This window comes from Octopus bimaculoides, chromosome 1, assembly GCF_046866305.1.
Source record: "Octopus bimaculoides isolate indiv1 chromosome 1, ASM4686630v1, whole genome shotgun sequence".
Taxonomy (NCBI): Eukaryota; Metazoa; Mollusca; class Cephalopoda; order Octopoda; family Octopodidae; genus Octopus; species Octopus bimaculoides.
Window position 1 is genome coordinate 170937941 of NC_142928.1, and position 10000 is coordinate 170947940.

The 10000-nt window shown below is 32.0% G+C and overlaps 1 protein-coding gene across 12 annotated transcripts in view; it reads right to left on the reverse strand.

Moving 5' to 3' along the window:
• LOC106870663 (uncharacterized) overlaps nt 1-10000 on the reverse strand; it is a 1027926-nt gene that overhangs the window by 488476 nt on the left and 529450 nt on the right. For 4 of the 12 annotated variants that reach the window (XM_089362724.1, XM_089362742.1, XM_089362744.1 and 1 more), the window contains one exon: nt 8707-8764. The exons of the other annotated variants lie outside the window; for them this stretch is intronic. The gene's annotated coding sequence lies outside the window, so the exon portion shown is untranslated. The remainder of the gene's footprint in view (nt 1-8706; nt 8765-10000) is intronic. 12 annotated transcript variants of the gene reach the window in all.

The following is a 10000-nucleotide window of genomic DNA, read 5'->3' on the forward strand; positions in this document are numbered from 1 at the left end:
AGTTATGGAGCAGTAATGCATCCGCTGTCTGTATCACCGAGCTAATGTTCGTTTAACTTGCGTGTTTACCTAGTTTCTCGTATTACTTTTTTTTTAGCGTGTGTATGTGCGATGTGTGTATATATATATATATATATATTATATATATATATATATATATGTCGTTTGAGTATATTTCTTTCTATTGTAATGTTATAATTTACGCAATACGACCACTTTCTATAATATACGTTTGTTTGTTGTGTATTTTTGGAAGCAGTTTTTCGCACTGTGCAAATTGCAGTATTTATTTATATCCGCTTTCCTATTTGATTAAATCTGCTTTTAACCCGCACGTTCAGATATTTCATTTTTGAAATGTTTATATATAGAAAGTTTTTTGTATTTATATTACTTTTATTTGTTTTCGGGGAGATAGTTTCATCAGATGGAATTGAAACATTTACAAACAAATTTTTATGTGTTAATATGTGGATGTGTGATTATTAAACGATAATGATAGAGAAAAATTTATTAACTGGCTTTCAGTATAAACAGGCGTGTATCATATTATCGAGGTTTTAAACATTTTAAGATAGATAAAATCTTTGCTATATAATATCAGCGATAAGGTCTCTTTTTCTCCCACTCGCACAAACTCATACGCACATATATACCAATGACCACACGCGCAAGCACAGAGATACACTCCTGTGTACACATGCACAGGCGAAGGTCACGCAGACATATCCATAGAGGAAAAGAACCGTCAAGGTCACACGAGAATATGTAGAAACAGATAACTAGAATCCACTTCACTATTATTGTTACCAGTTCCAGCATCAACACTATCACCTTCACCATTGTGATCAACATAACAGTAATCTTCATGATAATCCTCCCCAGCCTCACCATAACCTCCTCTTCCTTCTTGCTTCATTACCATAATCAATCTTAAAAGTCGCCATCATCATAATCTACTCAACAAGCTGTCATTATATCACTCCACGCCTGATATACAGTATATTTGTCGACCATGAACTGCTTATCACCATTATTCGAGTACCGATTATGATCAGCACAATGATAATGGTGATGATGATGATGAAATTAAGATGATGATGATGGTGAATATCATGAAGGCTGAGAACATTATCTTCATCACATTATCATCATCATGAGGATAATCATCATTAAAATCGCAGTAACAAAATGATGACGACTGGGAACAATGGGCAATCTTTGATAATAAGGGTGATCACCATCATTATTGTAATTATCGCTGCTCTAATGACATACATAATGACGACAATATTAATGATAATGACTCTTACTACAAAGATGGTAAAGATGATGATGGTGATGGTGACGATGATGATGATGATGATGATGATGATGATGATGATGGTAATGCTGACAATGATTTCAGTGCTGGTGGTAATATTGACGATGACGCCGATGATGACGATGATGACGATAAAAGGTGATGATGATGATGTGTGACGACGATAGTGATGATAGAGATGAGGACAACAGCAGCGACAAAGATGAGGATGATAAAAATGATGATTTTTCTGGACTGATTGAACGTATAATTATTTCGACTTCAGCTATTATAGTAGATAAGGTTTACACTCCAAATATATTATTAATTCCAAATAGCAACGAACAGTGTTCCAGGAAGTTAGGTAAAGTTTTAAAAAATAATGATTTATGAAGAACTGATATATATATATATAAAATGGTAGTACCTTCTGATTGCGTAAGTCATTTCTAATTCATAATACATTTATTTAATAATCACTATATATTGAAAAAAAATAGTTTTCTCCCCAGTATGCAAACACAGATAAGCACATATATGCGTTTGTATGTCTGTGTATATACATGATGCATAAGGTATTTGAGGACATACCTTTTTGGGGTCATTGCTGCATTTTTGTCAACTCTGTATAATTGTTGTTTCAGAAATGAATAATGATAGACCCCCAGCTTACTCAAGAAATGAAGAAGCATGCTGTTATTGTGGTTATAAAGGCTGAGCATAGCGATTTAGAAATATCTCGATTTTTAAAAGTTGCCAGATCTTTCGTCTACAAAGTTATACATATATAACTTTTACAATCCAGCCGTCCCTTCGAGACGGAATTTCGTCTTTCTGAACCAAATTGACCCTGAAGTGACTTATATGTTATTGAACTGTCATTATGTACAGCAGAGAAAAAAAAAATGTATGTATGTCAAAACAGTTTGTTGGTCTTTTGCGGTTTTTATGATTATTTATGTAATATTATGTTATGCTATGTATTATAATCAGAGTATTTAATGTAATGTAATATAAATGAATTATTGAATGTCAATAGAATATCTCTATATTTAATTTATCTTTATTATTGAATTATACCAATATCTATATGGTATCCAACTGAAGTACCAGTGAATTGGATACTTAACACACCCCTTTGAATGATTTCTTTTCCTCAGTCTGTTACTATATACTATATATATATATATATATATATATATATATATATTATATATTATATATATATATATATATATATATATATATATATATATATATATATATATATATAATATACATATAATTTATATTATGTATATCATACATATTATATATTGTATATATTATACATATTACATTATATATATATATATATATATATATATATATATATATATATATGATATATATATATATATATATATATATATATATATATATATATATATATATCATATATTATATATATTATTATATTATATATATCATATATATTATATTATGTATATTATATATATATATATATATATATATATATATATATAAAGATCGGTACAAAATTGCCCACTGTATCCAAAAGGCAAAGGGTAAATGAAAATGCACACTGGTGTAAATTGATGCTAATCGTATAATTGACTTAAAGGTTGGAACTTCTAATTATGTACTCGTGCTGTTAAACGGTATTGCATTAATGACGCAACCCGTCCACGATATCTGCACCAATCCTTTGTCTTCATACACACTTAGCTAAAACTCCTGGAGTGAAATTTTAGTAAAATGTGTATGAAGTGACAAAAGTAGACTTTATACAAACACACGCGTGCGCACAGACATATATGCACCAATAGATTCATATTTCATGCCTCTGTGTGGCATGTATTGTGCAAACCGTATTTTCTACAACCTCAGATTAACCCGTATATTTTGAGTGAAGCTAGTTGGACAGAAACTGTATATATTGAATGACTTGTATCTGCAATTCAAGATCAGAGCTTTGACACACTGTGTAACGCTGAATCAACCTGAGAATTACGGTAAGGGAACGTGTGTGCGTGCAATACTCAAACACTTAGACGTTAATTCAAAGAGCACCTAATTCAATTAATTCACCAATTGAATCCTTAGTGTCTAAATTGTCGGTGACACTCACACGGACTCACACGCACGAACACACACGTATACACAAACATACACATTTGTACAAAAATATATATAATATTAAGTATCGTATCTATATAATCGCCAATCTAACATCACTCGATTTCGTTACGAATTATATCCTATTACATTCTTCTTTCAATTTTACAAATATAACTTTGCCTTCAACTACAGTTTATCTTCCAAGATTTCTCAACTTCGTTATTGGTAATTCCACTGCCACTAACTACTAAGCAAAGATATTATAATAGTGTCTAACATTGTATGAGACAATATTAAACAGAAATAGTTGCTAATATATGAATTATTCATATTCGCGGAATTAATTTCTCACCTTCTATCGAATTATGATGGTATATGTTGCAAAGTTTGAATTTAATAGAAAATTAAACCTCAACTATTCGTGGAGCTAATCGGTTGCATATTAGCTCTGAAGCAGGCTAGGATACGATGTTGTCTATTAGATTTTGCTACCTAGACAGCATTCATAACTAATATAGTGGGTATTTTTTTTGTATGTTTTACACAAAACAGCTGTGGCATCAGTCAGTTGCTTTTGTTTGTCTCGGCATCATCTATTAAATTCCTAGCCATTTATTTAACGTGAACCTGCAAGGATTGTGTTACTGCGTATGCAAAACAACATATATGTTAAATTCATGAAGCTTCAAATTTAGTTTTGATAATTATTAGGTGATAGTAAGTTATGGTTTTACGGGTATTACGATACTATGAATCTCCTTGTGTAAGAAATAGATATTGTTAGTTACAATGCAAGCAAGGGTAACATTTAGTTAATGTTATACACTCTATGATTAATTTTGGTAAGCGGAATGCCGGATATGTTTATTCATTTTCTTAGTATTTTGTGAAATGTGACCTTACTGTATTTAAGAAGTCACTGCATATGCCTAGAACTTCGTCTGACTGTGAATCGCTACTCGGAGGTGGATATAAACAACAAATACTAGCAGTTATTGTAACTTGAAATACCCCTCCCTCATTCCTACAAATATATCCGCTTCCTTTACTGTTCCCTGTTAATTCCAACTAGCCACTGACACTATGACTATGGCTCTCACAATACGAATCGACACATGGATAATCCGTACACACATGATTTCAATTTTAACATCAATCACAATTTTCCCAGATCTTAATCGTCTCTTCACCAATCAAACCACCCAACCACTGCATTTTTGTGACCATCCCTCATTCTTGTACTTTAGCGCTACTACCTGCAGCAGGCCTGGCACTTTATGTCAACTAACTGGTTTTAGCTCAGCTAGGTTTATGTTAACTATTCTTGGCAGCACATATGCTTCACGCCCGCATTTTATACACAATAAAACTCAGTGACAAGGTCACAAAGTGTTTCACTTATAACATCGCCTCAGCTTTTCAGTCTAGCAACACCAGCCCGTGAACCACGAAGGATGCCCCCACGCATCGAATAGTGCTCAAGCTCTCAATTTATACTCTAGTTCTGTTCGGCTAGATTTCACAATGCATTTGATGTGTGTCGTATCTTCGCGTTGATTCTTTGCTTGCATTTTGCTGTTAGTACATGTTTCACCATTATACTTTAGTTTTTAATATACATTAATATATGCATGTGTCTGCACGTGTGTCAAAGGTGAACTATAAATCCCTATAATCGGAAACTAAATGAGTTCATTTGCTAATGTTCTGTGGCCACTGAAAATCACATGGTTCATCACACCACCGTATTTTCACCGTGAGAATACATGTTTGTCGCTCATATTACATATGACATCCGTTTATATATTTGCTCATAAACACTGTTTCTTACCACATAAGCATGAAAGTATGAACATGCATACACATACACGCAGTTCATATAAATATAAATCGCACATTTAATTAAACGTACATAATTACATATATGTTTTCTCTCTATCTATCTCTCTCTCTCTATATATATATACAGAAGAGAGATAGAGAGAGAAAGAGGTATGTATATATATATATATATATATATATATAAGTGTATGTGTGTGTGTGTAGGACTGTATATATATATATATATATATATGTATGTGTGTGTGTGTGTGTGTGTGTGTGTGTGTGTGTGTGTGTGTGTGTGTGTGTGTGTGTGTATCGAATGCGCATGTGTGTGTATATTTTGACTGTAAAATTTTGCTTAAAATCTGGATTTACCTTCGGTTACACTGCAGTTACTAGTTTCTCTGTAAATCCAGTCTTCGGGGAATGATTATAATCCACCTTAATGCACTACTTGTTCAGGCAGCAGAGAAGAAATTTAAATGTTTCAAATATTTCTTGATTTGTCCACGGGCCGTTTCTGACTAAGCCTCAGTATAAAAAGTAATTTTATGTGAACAACGGAAATCAAGCTTATTCTGAAATACGAATTCGCTTATCTCATGTAATATACACTGCTAGGCGTATAATTACTTTTGTTTCAAAGAATACAAAAGTTGTTATATAAAGATATTGTTAAAGCTGCAGAATTTAATGAAAGATTAACATTTAGCTGAAGGAAGTACTTTTCTGAACCTATTATATTTTAAGTGTTTTCCCATTTAAAATTTATCATTTGATGATCCATTTCATAAACTATACACAGAAGGCCATTACACAAAATACAGGAATCCATAATTCACCAATCTTAAACACACATACACAAACATGTATTTATACATATATACATATATATACATGCACACATACATATATATATATACACACACAAATATAAACACACATATAAATATATACGCACACATACATATATACATGCATACGTATATGTATATATACACATACATATATACATATATATACATATATATATATAGATATATTATATATGTATATATACACGCACATATATACACATACATATAAACACATATACACAAATATACGTATATATGCATACACACATATATATACATATATATATGCAAATGCACACATATATATAAATATACATACCTATACACATCTATATATGCACATAGTATATATATACATACACACATATAAAATATACATATATAAACACATATATACACACATATATATACCTATATATATACACAGCAAAAATTTCGATTCAGGGGAAAATGGTACTTGTGTTGAGGCATCAGAATTTAGTACGGTATTATTCATAACATTTCAAAGCATGGTGATTAAAATCAAAATAAGCAACAAGAATATCCAGAGTTAAAGCAGTACGATCGTTTCATGCAACTCCATTTAATAGAACAATGAAATCGTTACATCAATTTAAATAGGAGAGCAATCCTCAGCTGCACAAAGACATTTAATTAAATAAATTGTATGTCTGTGTGCAGCTGAGGATTGCTCTGCTTTTTTAATTGATGCAATGATTGCATATATACACATATATACATATATGTACACACACATATATATGCACATACATGCATATATACACATACATATGCATATATATATATATATATATATATATATATATATATATATATATATATATATATATGTATGTATATATATATATATATATATATATATATATGTATATATATATATATATATATATATATATATATATATATATATATATATATATATATATATATATATATATATATATATATATGTATATATATATATGTATATATATATATATATATATATATATATATATAAATAAAGTGATGGTATATTGTCAACTTAATGTGACAGTCCCATGAAAGAGAAGGATACCACTGTTATTTAGCCCCAGGAAACACCGTTTCAAGTTTTCCATAACGCATTTTCTGTGTCCTTATATTTTCAAAGGGGAGATAAGTACCTCCACCCAGCAAAGTGTGTATGCATATATATACATATATATACACACATATACATGCATACATATACATATATATATATATATATATATATATATATATATATATATATATATATATATATATATATATATGCGCATATATTTACATGTACATATATTTGCATATATATTCACATACATATATATACACATAGATATATTCACACACACACACACACACACACACACATATATATATATATATATACATATATATAAATATATAGATACACACATACATATATGTATTTACATATATATATATATATATGTATACATACTAGTACTTAATTTTTCGTCCCCGTGAGGTTGAAATGGAAAGTCGATCTCGTGGGGATTTGAACTCAGAATATAGCGGCAGAGGAAATACCGCTAAACATTTCATCCTGCTTGTTAATTATTCTGCCAGCTCACCGCCGTTAAATAATAATAATAATAATAATAATAATAATAATAATAATAATAATAATAATAATAATAATAATAATAATAATAATAATACGAAGAAGAAGAAGTAGAAGAAGAGGAATGGTAGAAAAAAGAATAAAATAGTTATTATTTCTATCAAGGTGGCGAGTTCTCAGAATCGTTAGCGCGCTAGCCAAAATGCTTAGCGGCATTTCGTCTGAGTTAACATGCTGAGTTCAAATCCCTTCGGGTTCCACTATACCTTTCATGTTTTCGGGTTACGAAGTATCCTGGGATTTAGTCTCTTGCTCAAGAACGCAATGCACAGCCTGTCTGGGAATCGAACCCACGATCTTGTGATCGTGAGAGCAAAGCCCAAACCACTAAACCACGTCCTTCACGAAAATCATTTGTACATGCACAAATGCCTAAACAATTTGTTTATAATGATCAAATGTTTTGTGCTGTACATAAGTGCAAGCCTACCACCGAATCGACATCCCTGTAGAAGTGCATGGTGTGCCAAATATCAGGTGTCGAATTGTTAGAAGAACAACGTGAGAGGAAATGTTTTGCTCAAGAACACAACGCACTACCCGGTCCGGAATTTGAACCTACGATCTCGTAATCGTGAGGACAAGTCACCAGGCTAAGTGCCTCACACACACACACATGCACACACACACACACACACACACACACATGCACACACACAAACACAAACTCACAAAGACACAAACACACACACCAGTGTGTGTATGTGTGCTTGCGTTTGTGCCTGCTTACATGCGTGTGTGCACGCGCCCATAAATTCAAATATGTAATACTTAATTCTGAAAAACTCGAACATAACATCCAACAGATATTTCATATTAATAAATATACTTTGCCACATTTCAAAAGTAGCTTGCATCCGACAATAGGAACTCTGCTGAAATACTGTACTAAATTAGATAATAAATGTCACTAAATGAGTATTCTATCTTACCTTTAGAGGAAATCTGTTACATACCTCTCGCACCAAGTGATACATATAAGACACTCACCTGAAAAATAAAGAAATATAGCAGGTTTTAATTAATTGGATATTTCAGAGTGTTAGAACGCAATTTTATTTAAAGCGCAGGAGGATAAGTCGATTCTGAAGGGAAACGAATTTCAAATGCAAACAAACGACTTATACAATTAACCGAAATATTGTTTGTATACATGGTCAGTACACTCATGTCTCCAAATCTGAAGTTTATCGTTATGTAGATAGAAGCGTTCTAATTCACCGCAGTATTTATGTGTGGTAGCCAAAGAAATTCGATGACATCATGCATTGACATGTGTATGCTACTGTACAGCAGATGCACGAATTTTCAACTGAGTGGACTGAAGAAACATGAAACAAACTGCTTTTCTAACGGATACGAATTGCAGCAGGTTCCGACAATGGGACCGAAAATCTTACCATTGAGAATCCAACTAGGACCCGCAACTAGGTTATTGAATTGACGAGTGAGAGACTCGTTAGATTTTATCCCCGTGTTCAAACCCAATTTTCTGCTTCCTGGAGTTGGCTACCGACCTCTCAGTTGAAGGACTGATTTACGAGCAATAGTATCACGGAAACTGTGTGTATGCAACAGCTCGAGAGTTCTTGTGTGTTATCTGTAATGACCCTTTATGAAATGCTGATATATTGACAATTCACCATTGTTAGACGAATGTTGCTTTTATTACAAAAAAAAAATAATAAAATGAATGAAAGCCTGAACGCTTACGAAATCACACTCAAAATAATCCATCTGTGACTACCGTTGGGAGTTTACCCGGTTTCCATGGCGTATAAGTGAATGAAATTACAAATGGTCCGCCGGTTCCTCGCTGGTTTAACTTTCCAGGCATTACCAGGACTCATTTACAGCTTAGTGAACTGCAGCAACAAAAAAATATAATAGTAGCAGTAGCATCTGTAGTAGTAGCATCTGTAGTAGTAGCATCTGTAGTAGTAATACTATAGCTGTTGTAGTAGCATCAGTAGCAGTAGCTGTCATACCTTTAGTTGTGCTAACGTTTTCTTACCCACAATGCTTTGGAAATGGTCGCTATTTCAATATGAATATTATCAGTAAGATAGTAAAATTGTGTTGTTTCGTATCTATCGGCACATGTGTCTACATATATATATCTTTGTTTGCTTTCCTTCAAGTAAGACGTAAAATTCAGTTAATAAATTAGTTTCGTGAAGATAACTCCGCGCACCAGAACCTGTCAAATTTATCCTAATCCACATT